At 39.1% G+C, this 17,742-nt stretch overlaps 1 protein-coding gene across 1 annotated transcript in view; it reads left to right on the top strand.

The window, feature by feature from the left end:
- Positions 1–16,866, top strand: part of LOC136856776 (uncharacterized protein C1orf198 homolog) — a 38,848-nt gene extending 21,982 nt beyond the window's left edge. Inside the window, exon 3 of the mRNA XM_067134880.2 lies at positions 16,603–16,866. The gene's annotated coding sequence lies outside the window, so the exon portion shown is untranslated. The remainder of the gene's footprint in view (positions 1–16,602) is intronic.
- The last annotated feature ends 876 nt before the right edge of the window (positions 16,867–17,742 follow it).

The following is a 17,742-nucleotide window of genomic DNA, read 5'->3' as shown; positions in this document are numbered from 1 at the left end:
CCTATATGTTTTAATGTGTTTATGTGAATTGGAATTTCTTACCATGTAGGTAAAGCAGCTGTGGGATTTCAAAATTTACATATGTGTCATTAGTACAGAACTTTTGAATATGGTATATTATGGTTTTGTTTGAAGTGCTATGAGCATTTTGAACATTATCTGTCTGCTTTTGGGGCTACATTTCCTTTGTTAGAAGGTCTGTGTATTCTTATACATTTTAGCCTCCCAGTTTAGGTAGAGCTGTGAAAACCATATGCAGGTTTAAGAAGCTAAACTTTAAGGTAATTTTGCCCTTTTATAGTAGGTATTTGAATCGTCATACCATCAAGAAGGAAACCAAAGTGTCATAAAACAAGTAAAAAGCAGGTGAGATAAGAAACAGAGTTAGTGTAGTTTTGCTGAATGGAGAAGATAAAAAGTAACTTATGCCAGTTATTTCATTTATAAAATGGTAAATTTGTATGCAGTCGAAGAAAACTTTAGTGGCAACGCCTTAAAAACAATGTATCTTCAACCGAATACAATTTTCTTTGAGAATTTATTTATGATTAAGAATGGTTTCATTTTATTTGATTTTAGCACTTTTAAATGTAAACTGTAGATCTGCTGCTATTTATTTTGTTTTATTGAGTTGAATATAAAGTTAAGTTATAATATTTAAGTTATTTTTTGTTACATTGCTGTATGATACATTATTTAGATTAGTTTAGAGGTAGTTTTGCATGTGCTTTTGAGAGCAAACATTACAAATCATTCTGAGAAAATATCCTCTGAATACTCACCAATGGTGTTTATATTGTGGATATTTAAAAAAAAAAAATTAAACAGATTACCGCTCCAAGTCCCTAATATTGTATTACATTACCGCCAAGAAGTGTTATTTTGTCATGCCATAGTCAGACTGCATATTGAGTGTTGAATTGTTTTGAATACCATTGTTCATGGTTGAAGAATGAAGAATTCAAACTGGGTTAGAGTAAATATAGGGAAAATATGATATATCCTTAAGGACACGGGAAACGTTTACATTGACCGAGCAAGTTCGCCGTGAAGTTAGAATCGTGCAGCTGTGAGCTTACATTCGGGAGATAGTGGGTTCGAACTCCACTGTGTCGGCAGCCCTGAAGATGGTTTTCCATTGTTTCTCATTTTTACACCAGGCAAATGCTGGGGCTGTACTTTAATTAAGGCCACAGCCACTTCTTTCCCTTCCCTATCCCATCGTCGCCATAAGACCTATCGTGTGTTGGTGCGACGTATACTTGCACGACCGTAGGTCGGTAATGTCTTTGAGGTTGAGCCAGAGGTACTCTTGAAGCCTGTGGTAATGTGATGGGGAGGGCCCACGGAAAATAAACGGTGGTTGGTACGCGTGGATGCTGACGGGGTGGAAGGAGTACCTTTGGTTGTAGGGCTGTTTTGTCTTATGTTATGTAAAAAAAACCAAGGCATCACTGGTATATGTCTTTAAATGACTGTACAGTTGAAGGTGTGCCGTAAAACTACCTCTGTCCACAATCTATTTCAATTTATACAGGTCAAAAGTTGTATGTTGCCTGAGGGCAACAGTATGCAGTAAGGGGTTAAACAGATTACCGCTCCAAGTCCCTAATATTGTATTACATTACAGCCAAGAAGTGTTATTTTGTCATGCCATAGTCAGACTGCATATTGAGTGTTGAATTGTTTTGAATACCATTGTTCATGGTTGAAGAATGAAGAATTCAAACTGGGTTAGAGTAAATATAGGGAAAATATGATATATCCTCAAGGACACGGGAAACGTTTACATTGACCGAGCAAGTTCGCCGTGAAGTTAGAATCGTGCAGCTGTGAGCTTACATTCGGGAGATAGTGGGTTCGAACTCCACTGTCGGCAGCCCTGAAGATGGTTTTCCATTGTTTCTCATTTTTACACCAGGCAAATGCTGGGGCTGTACTTTAATTAAGGCCACAGCCACTTCTTTCCCTTCCCTATCCCATCGTCGCCATAAGACCTATCGTGTGTTGGTGCGAAGTAATGCAAATTGTAAAAAAAAAAAAAAAAAAAAAAAAAAAAAAAAGGAGCCTTTACATGTAAGTGCAAAGTGAAAAGGCACTCCTAAGAAGATAGGTAGGTTGCTATGGATGGAGTGATGGGAGGAAATATGAGAAGGAATGGCGAAAATGGGGTGCTCTAATGGTCAGGGCACCCTGGACTTAGTCCCTTAAAACTTCAAGCTTGCTTGCTTTTTATGATGAACAGCTGTGTGATATTTGAGGAGCATCGTTTCGAATCGTATTAAGTGCACAGAATATAATTTTACAAGAAGTTGAAAAGACGTTTTACTTCTTAACCAAATAAGACATGTCAAAATTCGAAACGGCAAAATCTAGGTATTGAGGTTATGTTCCCGAATCAGTCATGCTTCAAATCATTTCCCAATACATGAATGCGTCATTCTGATTATACAATTTCACTTAACACGTTTTGAACCAATTCACTGAACAAAATACATTTTGATACAACCTTTTATTCACGTAATACGATTTGAAACATTCATTTGATTCCAAAAATTTTTACTGACTTTATTGTTAACTACAGTGCATCATGTACAGTAAATTAAGTTATTATTAACACATTGTTAATGCTATATGGATGTTTACAGTCTTGCAAGTAATCCTTCTTCCTCATGCAAACAGTCACAGTCATCATCATGAGTCGGCCTACCAGTATCTGACGTTGAACCGATGTTTAGTGCTGAAACATCAAATTTCAAACTGCTGAACTTCTTCCCGTTGTCTCCAAATCTGGCTTTCACCAGGTTCTCGACATCCAGTTTTTTTAGAGTCATGTAATGCTCTCGGTTTATCGATTACGGGAGGTTCATGTACATGGCCCAGCCTAATGCCTCGTTTCAGAAGGGTTATGAATCGCTTTGAGAGGTCATCAAACTTGTACGTCGGTTCCTGTAACGTGGTACTGACTGTTTTTCTTCAGAATCACCCTCTTCATTTCTTTAATCCTATCCAATTTCTTAACCCGGGAACGCCGGAGTTTTCAATTTTCGATTTTTAAAATTTTTATTTAATATCCCCTTCATTCACATATTATAGAACATTGAAAAGTCATTTTTCTAAAAATTGGCTGGTTGGTTTCTAAATGACGGCCTGGTACCGTACGGTACCGCACGGCGTTTGACATAGCTTTTGGGTAAAACTTAAATATTGTTTCCTCTTTAGAATACCATGTAATTTAATATTTAATGTTGTTACGGAATATCACTTACAAATACAAATATCTTTGCAATAAAGGAACAAATGGTGTTTATAGGTTCATTTGCGACATCTCTTTAGGATTTCTGAAAAACAACATTATCTCAGACATGATACATACAGTAGTCACCTATTTTCACTTTTCACTGGTGTGAAATGACACAAAGCAGTTTACACATACACCCACACTACATTTGACACATTCTGTGCGGACGCGGGATTCGCATCCGGCGGCTGCACATCGCCGTCGTTGATTTGTTGGAGCTATATAGTGGTGTAGGCCATCGAACCTCAAGGTGTCAGATACTCTAAAATGAAAAGAAGTGACAACAACTGTACTTATTTCCCTTCAAAATATCATCCAATTATATATATCGTAATAATCAATATATCGTAATAAATATTTTGCACGTACCTTATTCCGATGGTGCTTCCACGTGACGTCGACGGACGTCCACCTGTCTTAGGAGGTTGCAAATAACGCCTCAGGTAGGTCATTACAATATCTCTCCTAAATTCCAACTGCTTAATTTCATTGCCCGATTTCCTCAACAGCATCCACGAATTGTTCACCATGATGTCTAAAAGCCATGTAAATATTGGCCACCACCACTTTTTACCACGGATACCAATCCTATAGAGGGCTACATTTTCGTCCATACGATCGGTGCCACCCATACAGTTGTTGTACTTTCCGAATAGTTTTGGACGTGGGACTGACACTTTTTTCTTTCCAGCTTGACTGTACCGACTAACTTTTGACATAGGTTGCACGCCATGGCAGGATGATACCACAGTAACTACTGCGTTGTCAACCCAGCGCGCGACAATTATTCCTTCTTCTTTACTTGTATTCGAATGTGCCTCGTTTCTTTTTCTTCATTTCAGTAGAAGAAGTCAGTGGACAGTCTTTTGGGACTCGATTTTCTCGAATGGTCCCAGTAAATCCGTATCCTCGAGAGCGAAGGTGATTCACTAATTTGAAACCGGTGAACAAATTATCACAATAAATTCTATAGGGCAAATGTTGAACGGCATCAGGTAGCTGGTCCATCATAGATACTAAGGGAGCTGAAGCTTTACCGAATTCGGTTTCATACTGTGTATTGGCAAAGGGATTTTTCCCTTGATAAACTTGAAAAGACACTAAATATCCAGCAACTGTGTTCAAACACCACACTTTGAAGCCAAATCTGATCGGCTTCCCCCTTATGAACTGCTTACACCCGTGTTTTCCGTAGTATGGTATCATGCACTCGTCGTAAGCCAAATCCTGTTCGGCTGTAAAATACTGACGACATTTCTTCTCTACGATATTCATGAAAGGTCTTAATTTCCACAATTTGTCATCTGTAACCATAGTGTTATTATCGGCACAGTGAATGAATCTCATTATTTGAAGAAAGCGATCTCGGCGCATGGCACTGCTGACCAACTCATGGTGAACGTCAGCCTCATTCTCCCAATATCGTCTTTTCCCAGGCACTCGCACATAGCCACTTAGAAGTAAAATGGCAACAAATACCTTCATTTCTTCGGGAGTTATTTTGGGATCTTCTTCATTCTTAAAAAGGGCATACTTGCTAGCCTCAGAGCACAAGAAATTCACAATTTCATCGTCAAAAAACAACTCAAATATTTCGATCGGCGTCATATTTCGAAAAGTGGAAAAATTCGCACTAGGGAAATGGACTGTTGTGGGAACTAGGTCATCCGCCATCCAGGTAGCTGGTGGACGAGGTGATGATTTCGCTTTCTTTGCGGGCCGTGGATCATTATCAGACATGGATTCACTACTGCTGTGCGGAATTTGCTGCTTCAGCACTACTTCAGCTTGTGCTCGGAGTTGGCGTCCCGTAAGGTTATCTGCGAGACCACCTTCATCTTCCCCAGCCGAATCTTCATCAGATAATACACTGAATTCCGGTGGTTCAATGTATATCGCTTCAGCTTCAGTATCATCCTCTTCAAGAATGCACAGTACTTCATCAAGCGTCAAGCCACTGAAAAGAAAAGAATTTTACACGTTATTAGACGCGATACATCGCGTTCTCCACGTGCATTATGGCGTGGACTTTTGAGTAAAATCTACGATTATACAATTCAATGGCCCATATAAATCACTATTTGCGACTACAGTATGAATTGTTTTTCTAGAATCACACTTAGAAGTAAGGAGGAGAAAAGAAACAAGAAGGTATGGTAAGCGCCGTGCGGTACCATACTGTACCAACGAAATAATTAGTGTCATAACAGCGAATACAGAAATTCTGACCGATTGCTTGCTATTTCAAATTATGCACTGATATTTCAAGATAATAAACCCTGGGATACATAATTGTATTGTCAACATTTATAAACAAAATAAAGCAACTTACCTTAGACGGGCAGTCATCTTTATTCCTCTCGACACGATCTGAAATTCCAAGCAGTTGTCGCCGCCAACAAATAGTCCAATAAAACCCTCTGTTGATTTCAGGCATTGTAGGGAGTATCACCTTGACAATGTAAAGCAGAGTTGCCAGATATATGGAGCGAGTAACGATCAGTAGGAGAAAATCTGAAATAATGCGCACTGGTACCGTACGGAACCGCACGGCGTTCCCGGGTTAAAATGCTTGGCAAGGATCTTGTAGTTCCTTATAACCCATTCTTTTCCTAGATGTTTTACAGTCCCCACAGACTGATAGATCTCTCGGTATTCCTGGGGAGTAACAATGTCAGAGCACTTACAAAGAAACTTTTCTACAACACCAAAAACCCTGTCTGCGGGTAAAAAGGAATGTCCTCTGACAGGAAAGGTGACCACAGTCATGGAAATGTTAGCGGATGCTTTGGTTTGTAGCCAGTAAACTAGAGCTCGGATAACATGCATGTTGTTTTAGCCTCCACATCCATCTGCGAACAGCCTGATACAGGTGATCGATTTATCGAAATGTACCTCATCTGAAAATGAAGTAACAGCTGATGACACCTCGTTTGGCCCTCTTCCAGCCTCAGTCTCATTCCATACATAAAATTTTGGATTCTTAGGTAAAACACAGTGCGTAAAATGATATTTGGCGCGAATAGAACGCTTCGTCAACTGATAATTTAGGCAGTGGTTGTAAATGTTGCAAATCAAAGCAGAAGGTCATTGTGTCAGCAGGTCGTTTCCTCATAAGTTTGTGAAAAGCCTGTGAGCGAATTTTATGTGCTCACAAATCAGCTGGTAAACTGTACTTTTTAGCACCATTTTTTTAGATTTAATCTGAAAGAGCATTCGAGCGCAGTAACTACAAGCATCCGTGGATGGTGTCCCAAACACAATGTTGAACTGTGTACAGAAAATATTCTGGAAGAGCCACTTTTCACTTTCAGGTCCGCGGAAACACTCGCATTATACATTTTGTGGAGTCTGTTTATGTTTAACTCTGGTGGTAGATAAAGCCTCTGACTTTTATTCCTGTTGTAATGCTATTCCCTTTCTCTTAACTGAGAAATGAACACAGTCACCTTTTTTTTTTGCAGCAAACAGAGCACTCTTCCTATTCCTGCCTCTCCTCTCTCGAACACCTGCACCATTCTTAACAGCTTTGGATATATTATTAATCCTGGTTTGGCTTATCCTGAACAATTTCTGAAAGAATTTTGAGCAGAACCCTTTTGATTGATCACCAGTATTCACCTAGAAAAGAAGAATAAATGACTAGTATAGCTACGCTCATAAGCTGTATTCTGTTTTTGTAAGTTGTACTGTGCAATTATATCAACTTTTTCCTTGCAACAGAAGGAAAATGAAAATAAAGCCCCCCATTATTTATTGCAATTGACTGTTTACTGAATTACTCAGCTGTTCACTACAGATAATGACGTCCTATTAATAACATGGCATTGTAGCACTTTCTTCTGAAATCTAGTAGCAGTATTATAAAGAAACATATAACCTACCTCATACGACACGACAATGGAATTTCGACTGCGCTCTCCTGCATATTGCTTTCCAGTTCTTCGTGGTTTCAGAGATGTAGCTTTTATCATATGGCTCAGTCGGTGATCTTGTTCCACTTTGTTTGGCACGCTGTAAACTATATTTTTTTGCTTTGGCCAGGTAGAATACTGGGATGCTCCCACACCTGCCTGCCTTGTGATTACATGGTGCCTCGAAATTAGTTAAATGTGTATCGCGATTCAAGTACCTAAAATAAAAAGATGTCCATGTAATCATTCACGTTGTTGTAGGACTAGCAGAAAATATGGTAAGAAAAACTTATGCAATGTATGAAAACATGCGTTTATGCAATCTTTCCCACACAAAAAGCACATCTGATACACCGACATAACCAATTTCAATAATAATGATAATTCGTAACTTACAACAGGAGTGTTTACTTACCGAGCTTCCTGATCACATTGTCGTTTAGTTTTTGCAACTCTTATTCACTTTCTACTTCCTTTCGAACGCTCTCCTACGGGTAAGTAGCCCTCTATGGTGATCGAAAGTGAACAGGCATGCAAGCAATACCACACTGTCAAGTACAATATAAAAATAGCAGGAATCAGCCAACAAAAGAGCGGGATAAATGCAGGCTGGGAAACATTATCTTGAACATAATACGTTTTGAACCGTTCGCCGTGGTGCACATAATACGATTTGTTTTGGATCATGTTTTTCAGCACTAAATTCCTATCGGAAAGAATACAAAATGACCCGATCTAACTCAACAGCGTTAAAGAGCCTATCCTAATTGGTTGGAAACCGCATCAAAACGTATTCTGACCTCGACTGCATGTAATACGTTTTGAAACGGTGCTCCTCATTTCTTAAGAGTAGAAAATGAGGTAGAGGTCAATAAGTTATACAGGATTTAAAGAATGAAATGCTTGTCATAGGAAGCATTGTGGGAACTGGCTTTCTCAGAAATGGAGAATCAGTTGTATTGTGTTCATATGCTTCTGTAGTTCACTTGACTGGACCATAATGTAACAGTGAAGCCTAGGTAAAAGGCAGGTATGTTCTGCACTGTGATTGAATAATAGCTGTGTCCTTTTGTGAGTAGGTTTTATATCTGTGGGTTGAGGTGCTGCTATATTCTACTTCTGTTTGCAATTTCAAACCAGTAATGGCTCATTAATAAAAATATTTTTGCTGCTAAATGTAATGAACTCGGCATCAATATAGAAGACCGTACCAGTAGCAGAAACACAGAAACAATTGATGTATAAATAACTAATATTTTGCTAAAATTGTTAATGTGTCTATTAGCCACTCTCTTTTTCAGATATTTACGGGATTATGTTCATAGATGAGCATACTTAGACATGCTCCATGGTAATACATGAGAATTCAAAACAGCTTGTTTCAGTTTCAGATTCTAGTACATTTCAGTAGGTTTCTTCCCCGGACTTGTGCCAGGCAAATGCTTGAATGTTGCCTAATATTAAGATCAGTGCGGTCATCCCTCTGTGGGTCACACTATTAATGTGTCGGCCTCTGGATCCCAAGATCATGGGAGGTAGTCCAATTTTCAAATTTAATTAAACTTCAGCAATAGGTTGCCCAACAGAATTTCAGTTTCTCTTCTATTTGGTAGAGTAATGCAGAATGTCAAAATTGATGCACAAACAACCTGAAAGGCATCAGGTCAAATTGCCTGTACATGGTACATGATGATATTTATTATTATTATTATTATTGTTATTATTATTGTTATTATTATTATTATTTTATTTCGTTAGGGCCATCTATGGACCACGGTGCTTGTGTTTTAGCTGTTTCTTGATGTCATCATGTCCGACTCATTGGCTGAATGGTCAGCGTACTGGCCTTCGGTTCAGAGGGTCCCGGGTTCGATTCCCGGCTGGGTTGGGGATTTTAACCTTCATTGGTTAATTCCAATGGCCCAGGGGCTGGGTGTTTGTGCTGTCCCCAACATCCCTGCAACTCGCACACCACACAACACTATCCTCCACCACAATAACACGCAGTTACCTACACGTGGCAGATGCCGCGCACCCTCGTCGGAGGGTCTGCCTTACAAGGGCTGCACTCGGCTAGAAACAGCCATACAAAATTATTATTATTGATGTCATTGTCATTGTTTGCCACAATTGGTGTTCTTAGCGGTTGGTTTGGCAGCTGTTTTCTTGTTGGTACCTCGAGCTTTTCTGATGGCCCAGTAGTCCTTCATTTTCCGGCTAAATTCAATCTTACATTCCTCAGACCATTTCCTGGTCTCGTCTTTTGGTCTGTGGGTAACTTCTGTGAGGTATGTTACAAAGGATTTAGTTTTAAGAGTTGTATGATAGTTACTCCGATCAGCTATGTCATTTTGATTTATATGGAGTTCCGAAAGGTCCTTTTCCACTTGCTTCATCCACATGAATCCAGTAGCTTTGCCTTTGTTAGCAGTCTTGAAGATCCTACGGGATAACCTATTTGAATCCATTCTGGATAGGTGTCCGTAAAAAGACAGTCACCTTCTTCTGATGGCATCTATGAGATTGTCTTGGTGTTTATATAGCTCACGATTTGGTTGATACCATTGGCTTCCATCTGGTATCTGTAGATATTATCACTGACTCTCATCTTTCCAGGGGCATATTTGATGTTAGTAACAAACTCTGTCTTTCCTATGTTGATCAAAAGACCCGTTTTAGCCGCTATTGAGTGCAGTGTTTGGAGCTGAGTAGTAGCCTCCTGTATGTAATTTGCCAATAAAGTCAGATTGTCTGCAAAGGCTAGGCATGGTATCCTTAGGTTGTCGGCTTTAATCCCCATCCGTAATCCAGTGTTCTCTGGAAGGAATCTCATCCACTCTATAATGATCTTTTCCAGAACGTAATTAAATAATATGCATGAGATGCCATCTCCTTGTCTCACCCCTGTTTTAATGGCGAAACTCTCAGAGAGTTGTCCTCTAAACTTTACTCTGGCTGTGGTATTGTGCAAGGTGGCTTGCACCAGCCTATTGATCTTGTCATTAAGTCCTAGTTCTCTTAATGTTTTATAAAGAGTAATTCTCTCTACTGAGTCATATGCTTTCTCGAAGTCGACAAATATAGCTACCCATCGTCGGGCTCTTGACTTGCTGTACTGAAGGATGGTCTTCAGATTTTGTATCTGCTCGGTACAGGACCTCGATGCTCTGAACCCTGCTTGATATTCTCCTAACTCTTTATCCAACTGTCTTGTTACGTGGTGTTCCAGAATCTTGAAAAATATCTTATAGGTAACAGCAAGGAGTGATATTCCTCTGTAGTTACTGGGATCTGTTTTGCTTCCCTTCTTGTGGATTGGATGGATAATGGCTGACGTCCAATCATCTGGGAGCCTCTCACTAGTCCATATGTCCAGAATTACTTTATGTGTGCTCCTGAAGGTGTGTTCTCCGGCATGTTTCAGCATTTCTGCTACTATCCCGTCTTCCCAAAAGCTTTATTATTCTTGAGTAGTTTAATTATATCTCTGACTTCTTCATAGGTTGGAGGAGGGATAAACTCAGTATTAGGGCTAGTTGGTTCTGTAACTTGGAGACGTTCAATAGGTTCTTCTGCATTTAAGAGTCCTTTGAAGTAGTTAGCTAGGGTCTTGGTACAATCGCTGTCATTAAGACACAGGGATCCATCTGGTCTCTGGAGATGTAAGGCAGGGGAAGCGAATTGGGTTGTTTGTTGTTTGAGGCCCTCGTATAGATCTCTAGAGTTGTTCCTTAAAAAATCCTCCTCTGCTTGCTTAATCAGTTCCTGGTTGTGCTTCCTCTTGGCCCCTCTTATGATGCTCGATGTAGTTTTCCTTTGTGCAATAAAGGCTTGTAAATTAGCTTCGTTCTTATGTACATTCCATTTCATCCACGCTAGCCGCCTAGCTTCTATAGCTTTATCACATTCGCTGGACCACCACGGATGCTTGTTCCCTTTAGGTCTATTGGGGGTTGTTTCCTGAGCTGCTACTATGATGGCATCCCTAAGTTGATCCCATTTTGTAGATGTGTTAATCCTGTTGGTATTATGAATCAGTCTCTCTTGGTAACTAGTGCTGTCTTCTTTGAGTTTGGTGATATCAAACCTAGGGATCTTCGTGTTTTTTGCTAACCTACCTGTGGTCTTTATTAGTGGTTTCAGGTTCGTTTTAACCAGAGACAGGTAGTGATCAGAGTCAATGTTGGTTCCTCGTATCACCTTGACATTCATAATATCCCTGTGGTGCAGCTTGTCTATTGCTACATGGTCGATTTGGAATTCACCCATCATGCTATTTGGGCATCGCCATTTCATTTGCCTTTCTGGGAAGGTGTTTGAAAGCTGTAGACATCAAAAGTAATCCATATTTGGTGCAGACACTGATTAAGCGTTCCCCATTGGTGTTGGTTGTCTTATGGGCAGGATATCTTCCTACAATCTTCCGGTATTTCAATTCTACCGATCTGGGCGTTGAAATCTCCTAACAATATAGTTGTAATAATAATGTTATTTGTTTTACGTCCCACTAACTACTCTTTTACGGTTTTCGGAGACGCCGAGGTGCTGGAATTTAGTCCCACGGGAGTTCTTTTACGTGCCAGTAAATATACCAACACGAGGCTGACGTATTTGAGCACCTTCAAATACCACCGGACTGAGCCAGGATCGAACCTGCCAGGTTGGAGTCAGAAAGCCAGCGCCTTAACAGTCTGAGCCACTCAGCCCGGCAATATAGTTGTATGGTGATTTGGTACTTTGTCTAGAGTTTCCTCAAGGGCATCCCAGTACTGATTTGTCATTTCTGGGTTTTTCGTGTTAGAGTCATTGGTAGGAGCGTGGAAGTTAATCATAGAGTATCCCCTATTCTTGCATCTGTAGGAAAGCACCGACGTTCTATCGTTTGGTGATGAAAAGTCAAGTATGCTTGTAACCAGTCGATGGTGTGTTGTTGTTATTATTATTATCATCATCATCATCATCACCAAGCCAATGCCCAATAAAATAGTGCAGCTCTATATGCCTATTGGCTGAAGTCGAAAGTATATATATATATATGACGAGATAGGAGATTTAATGTATGATTGTATGTTCAGTCTTCAGCCCAAAGGCTGATTGGATCCTCAACAGTTCCACCATCAGCTGTCATAGATGGCATACTAGGTAAATGAGGAGTGATGTAGTTTCCCGTTGCTTTCCTCGTTGAGCCAGAAGTTGCTGTTATATATCAGTCTGCCAAGCCCAATGAAATCCATGTACCAACCAACCCTAAGAGCAGCATTTTCACATGATTCATAGCAGGGACTGGCTGCATAATGGCATTATTAGCATCACTCATACCTCACTCACTTTCACATTGTCAAAACCAAGGATAGTACTGAGACAGATCAATCAGAGTTTTGCTCTAGCCCATACCAGAAGATGTAGTGCACTATAAACACTAGGTCTCGCCAGCAAAGGCAAAGGAGATTTAATACAGTATATAAAAGAAAGTGTGATGTGGGGCTGGAATGCATTGGTAGACAAAAGAAGAGAAGGTAATGTAGTAGGAGAATTCATTTGTACCAGGACAAAGGAATGAAAGAAGTTGCCTGGTAGAATTCTGCACTGATCATAATTTAGTCCTTGCTAATACTTGGTTCAAACACCACAAACGATGGCTGTATACGTGGACAAGAGCAGGAGACGCTGGAAGATACCAAATAGATTTAATTATGATTAATCAGGTGTTGAATTGAAAGACCTTCTCAGGAGCTCATTGGACACTGACCACAAATTGGTGGTCATGAAATGCTGCCTGAAGTTGAAGAAATTGAAAAAAGGGAGGAATGCAAAGAGATGGGATCTAGACAAGTTTAAGGAAAAGAGAGTGAGGGCTTGTTTCAAGAAACATATTGTTGAAGGACAAAGTGAAAAGGCTGAAGGAAACCTAGTAGATGAAGAGTGGTCAGTCGTGATGAATGAGATCAGTAGAGCTGCTAAAGAAATGTTGGGCAGAAAGGCAAGAATCACTGGATAACTTGGGAGATACTGGACTTGATTGACAGATGGCGAAAGTACAAGAATGCAAAAATGAGGAGGGCATAAAATACAGGCAATTAAAAAATGAACTAGATATAAAGTTCAGGACAGCTGAGAAAGAATGGATGAAAGAGACGTGCAAATATGTTGAAGGTTGTATGGTTGTAAGAAAGGTAGATGTTGCATATAGGAAAATCAAGGAGACTTTTGGAGAAAGGAAAAGTAGGTGTATGAATATTAAGAGCTCAGATGGAAAACCACTTCTACGGAAAGAAGGATTGCAGAAACATATTCAATGTTTGTATCAAGGGAAGAAAAGTAGATGATATGGTTTTGGAACAAGAAGAGACCAATGATTCTGATGAAATGGGAGACCCAATTTTGAGGTCAGAATTCGACAGAGCTTTGAGACTTAAATAGAAACATGGCACCTGGAATTGATAACATACGCTCAGATATACTGATTGCCTTAGAAGAAACCGGCATGGCAAGGTTATTTTATTTAATATGTAAGATGTATGATACAGGAGAAGTGTCATCAAAGCATAGACAATGTTATACCTATTCCCTACAAAGCAGGTTCTGACCATTGTGAAAACTACCACACCATTAGTTTAGTATCTCATGCTTGCATAATTTTAACACATATTTATTATTTACAGAAGAATGGAAAGACAAGTTGAAGCTGAGTTGAAAAAAGATCAGTTTGGCTTCAGAAAAAATTTAGGAGCACGTGAAGCAATCCTTACTTTATGTCTGATCTTAGAGGATCGAGTTAAGGAGGATCTAAAAAGGACATCTGATAAAGTTTTAGATTCTTATGATTGGGATCAGATACCTAGAAAGGAGGAGTATTTACAGTATGTACAAAAATTAGACTGCAATATTGGGAATCGAGGGCTGTTAAAAAAAGAAGCAGCAACCCATAAAGGAGTGAGGCAAGGCTGCAGTTTATCCCTTCTCCTTTTCATTGTTTAAATAAAACAGGCAGTAAATAAAATACAAGAGGAATTTGGAAAGGGAATCACATTTCAAGGAAAGGAAATCAAAACTCTGAGATTTGCTGATAATATTGTTATTTTATCTGAGTCTGCAGAAGATCAGGAGGAATTGCTGAATGGAATGGACAGAGTCTTGTATAAATAAAGCTAAAACAAAAGTAACGGAGTGCAGTTGAATAAAGTCAGGTGATGCAGGAAATATTTGATTAGGAAATGTTGCGTTAAAGGAAGTTGATTAATACTGTTACTTCAGTTGTAGAATACGATGTCAGAAGTAAGGACAACATAAAATGGAGACTAGCACAAGAAAAAATATTTTTGAAGATTTTCATCTGGAATGTGACATTGTATGGAAATGAAACATGGACAATTACTAGCTCTGAAAGGAAGAGAATAAAAGTCTTTAAATTTGGAGTTACAGCATAATTCTGAAGATGAGATGGGTAGATCCAGTCACAAATGATGAGGCACTAATAACACCCTTGGATGTAAAATCTCTGAGAACTGTTGTTAGCTCCCCTTTCCTTGTCAGGTACATTGCAATTTTCAGAGTGGAGTAAAATTCCTCAGCCACTTCATCAATTTTACCCTTTGTTGAAAGTTATGCCTAAACTACATTTAGGTATAACATACTTAGAAGTTTGCAATTTCAGTAGCATTACTTAACCTTCAAGGAGAGAAGAAATTGATTTCTAATTTTTTCAGGCCAATGGAGATGAGTATGGCAACACCATATCAGTGCTCAGAATCATTGTCTTCTGAGCAGTATAGGACTCCATGTTTTTGGCTCTCAATACGTTGGCCTGTGTTTAAGTACTGAAATTTCATATTGATGTAAAAATATTTTTTTACGATGTAGGATTCGAACCGTTAATCACATTCACCTCTCTCACAATTTGCTTTACGTTGCACCGACACAGATAGATCTTATGGCGACAATGGAATAGGAAATGCTTAGGAGTGGGAAAGAAGCAGCTGTGGCCTGGTGTGAAAATGGGAAACAACAGAAAACCACCTTCACGGTTGCCGACAGTGGGGTTTAAACTCACTATTTCCCAGATGTAAGCTCACAGCTGCGTAGCCCTAACCGCCCGGCCAACTCGCCTGCCATTAACCACATTACAAGAAATCATATTCATATTGGTCTGTATTGACTTAGAGCCGAAACATGTCCACTATTTATTTTTTTTTTTTTTCATTTTTCATGAATTCTTTCCAGGTTGTAGTGCTGTGTATTGATTAGGTGGTTAAAACTAGATATGTTTCTCAAGTTATTAACCACATGCACTACATCACAGCTGTGAGTGAGACTTGGTATTAAGGATGTCTTAGAGTTTGTTACTCCTCCAATTTGCTGTTTTGTACGCTCTCCACATCATTGTATCATAGTTTTAAGCATTAATTTTGCATTTTCCTTTACCTGGACAGTTGGCATGACATCGTAACATATTTATGTAAACTGTCGTACAATAAATTTAGAAGTGTTGACCTCACGATGATCTCGTATGTTTGTCAGGCTGCAGAACAAAATATTGGTATGGGCTGCTGATTCACCTGGCATAAATGTGATCAGTGTGGTTTATGCACATTACCAAGCAAATGGCCGCGTGGTTTGGGTCATGTAGCTATCAGCTTGCATTCGGGAGATAGTGGGTTCGAACCCCACTGTTGGCAGACCTGAAGGAGGTTTTCCGTGGTTTCCCATTTTCACACCAGGCGAATGCTGGGGCTGTTTTAAGGCCACTGGCACTTCCTTCCCACTCCTAGCCCTTTCCTATCCCATCTTCGCCGTAAGACCTATGTGTGTTGGTGTGACGTAAAGTAAATTGTAAGTTTATGCACTCTCATTTTTTTGTTCAAAAGTTTGTGCATTTTATAAACAACTTGTCTGGAAATAATTAAATGAGATACGAGATTAAGGTTGTGCCAAAAATGTAGATTAGAGTTTGTAACTCAAAGTGATATGTGAATTTCTACAGTTGTTCAGTTGCTTATCGTGAATGTATCACTTTAAACAATCTTCTTAACTGAGATTCTATGTTTTTAAAGTTGTTTTTTTTTTTTGGTGAGATTTATACTTTTAGATTTTTCTACTTTTACATGTAGCAAACAAAGGAGACTGAAAACAAATTGTTAACATGACTGAAAATGTTTGTGTTACTCAGGGATATTATGAGCGTTGCACATCCTGTCTCCTCATGGCTTTTTATTCCTAATGAGGAGAAATAGTATATACTGTATGCCTTTATGAACAAATTGTATGCCTTTTCAGGTATGTATCTGTCATATTGCATGAGTCAGTCTGTTTTGACTACTTGCTCAGAAGATATATTTTATTCTTTGCTACTTCCTGTTTGTCTAAACTTTTGTATCTGTTCTCTTGCAGAGGGTAGCTAATATGTGACAAGAAAATAGTATTATGGAAGAAAGTTCTTTTTTCCATTATTGGCAGCTAACAGATTTCATACCTACCTTCGTTGATAAGAAAAGGCAGTTCCTTGACATGTATCACAAGTGCCAATTTAGGAAATAGTTCTGTAAGCTACAATGTTTGCTTATGAAGAAATGTAATTAGTGTATAAATGAACAAACATTTATTTGTATGAAATATTTAATTGCATTTTAATTGAAATACATATACTGAAATTTATATTTCTGTTTAATATCATCAGATGGTAATTCCTCTCTTTTGACTGAAGTTACCTCCCTAGCTTCTTCTTCCTTCGTAATTCATTAACCCGCCAGTGGTCGCTATATGAGCAAAATTCCCACGGTCATTGAAAATCATCTGCCCTTTTAAACAGCCTAGTTTTGAACTTGAGCCCTGGTGTACCTTTGCACTGTAGTATTGTGAGGACGGATGCATTGAAACACACATGTGTGACCTTGAGAAGGGACAGGGAGGGAGGAATTATCAGCGACCGTCAAGGGTGAGCATTTTGCTTCACGCGCGACCAGTCACGTTTGCGCTAATTTCTGTGTGTGCAATAGTTTCGCTATTGTTGTATGTTGTTTCATAGTTGAAACAATTCTATGCAACTTATTGTATTCATGTGTTGTGTAATTAGTGCGTGACGTTGGCTTCAAGTTGTGACATTTTAGCTTGGTTTGATGAAATTCCTAGTGATCAACGCAAGGGCTAAAACAGTCACTCGGACTGTGAAAATGAATGCAGTGAATATACTACGGATTCTGAACAGTCCGAGCCAGAAGAACGTGCTGATGGTACCGTACCTGGAGAAAAATCTATAGCTGGCGAACAACATATGTTGGAGGTAAATGAGAATTTCATGTTTAGTGACAATGTTTATATAGTGAAACATAAGGTGGGGCAGACATCTACCAAGAAGAAATCCACGCTCACATACTTGTGCTGAAAACATAGTGACTCATCCTCCTTGTGTAAAGGGCATTGCGAAAGATGCACACACTATTTTAGAAAGTTGGGAATTTATTTTTCTGTTACAGTTATAACCATTTGAGATTTATTACTATTTGTAATTTTTAGTGTTCTTTATAACTATTT

The sequence above is a fragment of the Anabrus simplex genome, chromosome 1 (assembly GCF_040414725.1).
Source record: "Anabrus simplex isolate iqAnaSimp1 chromosome 1, ASM4041472v1, whole genome shotgun sequence".
Taxonomy (NCBI): domain Eukaryota; kingdom Metazoa; phylum Arthropoda; class Insecta; order Orthoptera; family Tettigoniidae; genus Anabrus; species Anabrus simplex.
This window is presented reverse-complemented; position numbering and strand designations above follow the sequence as displayed.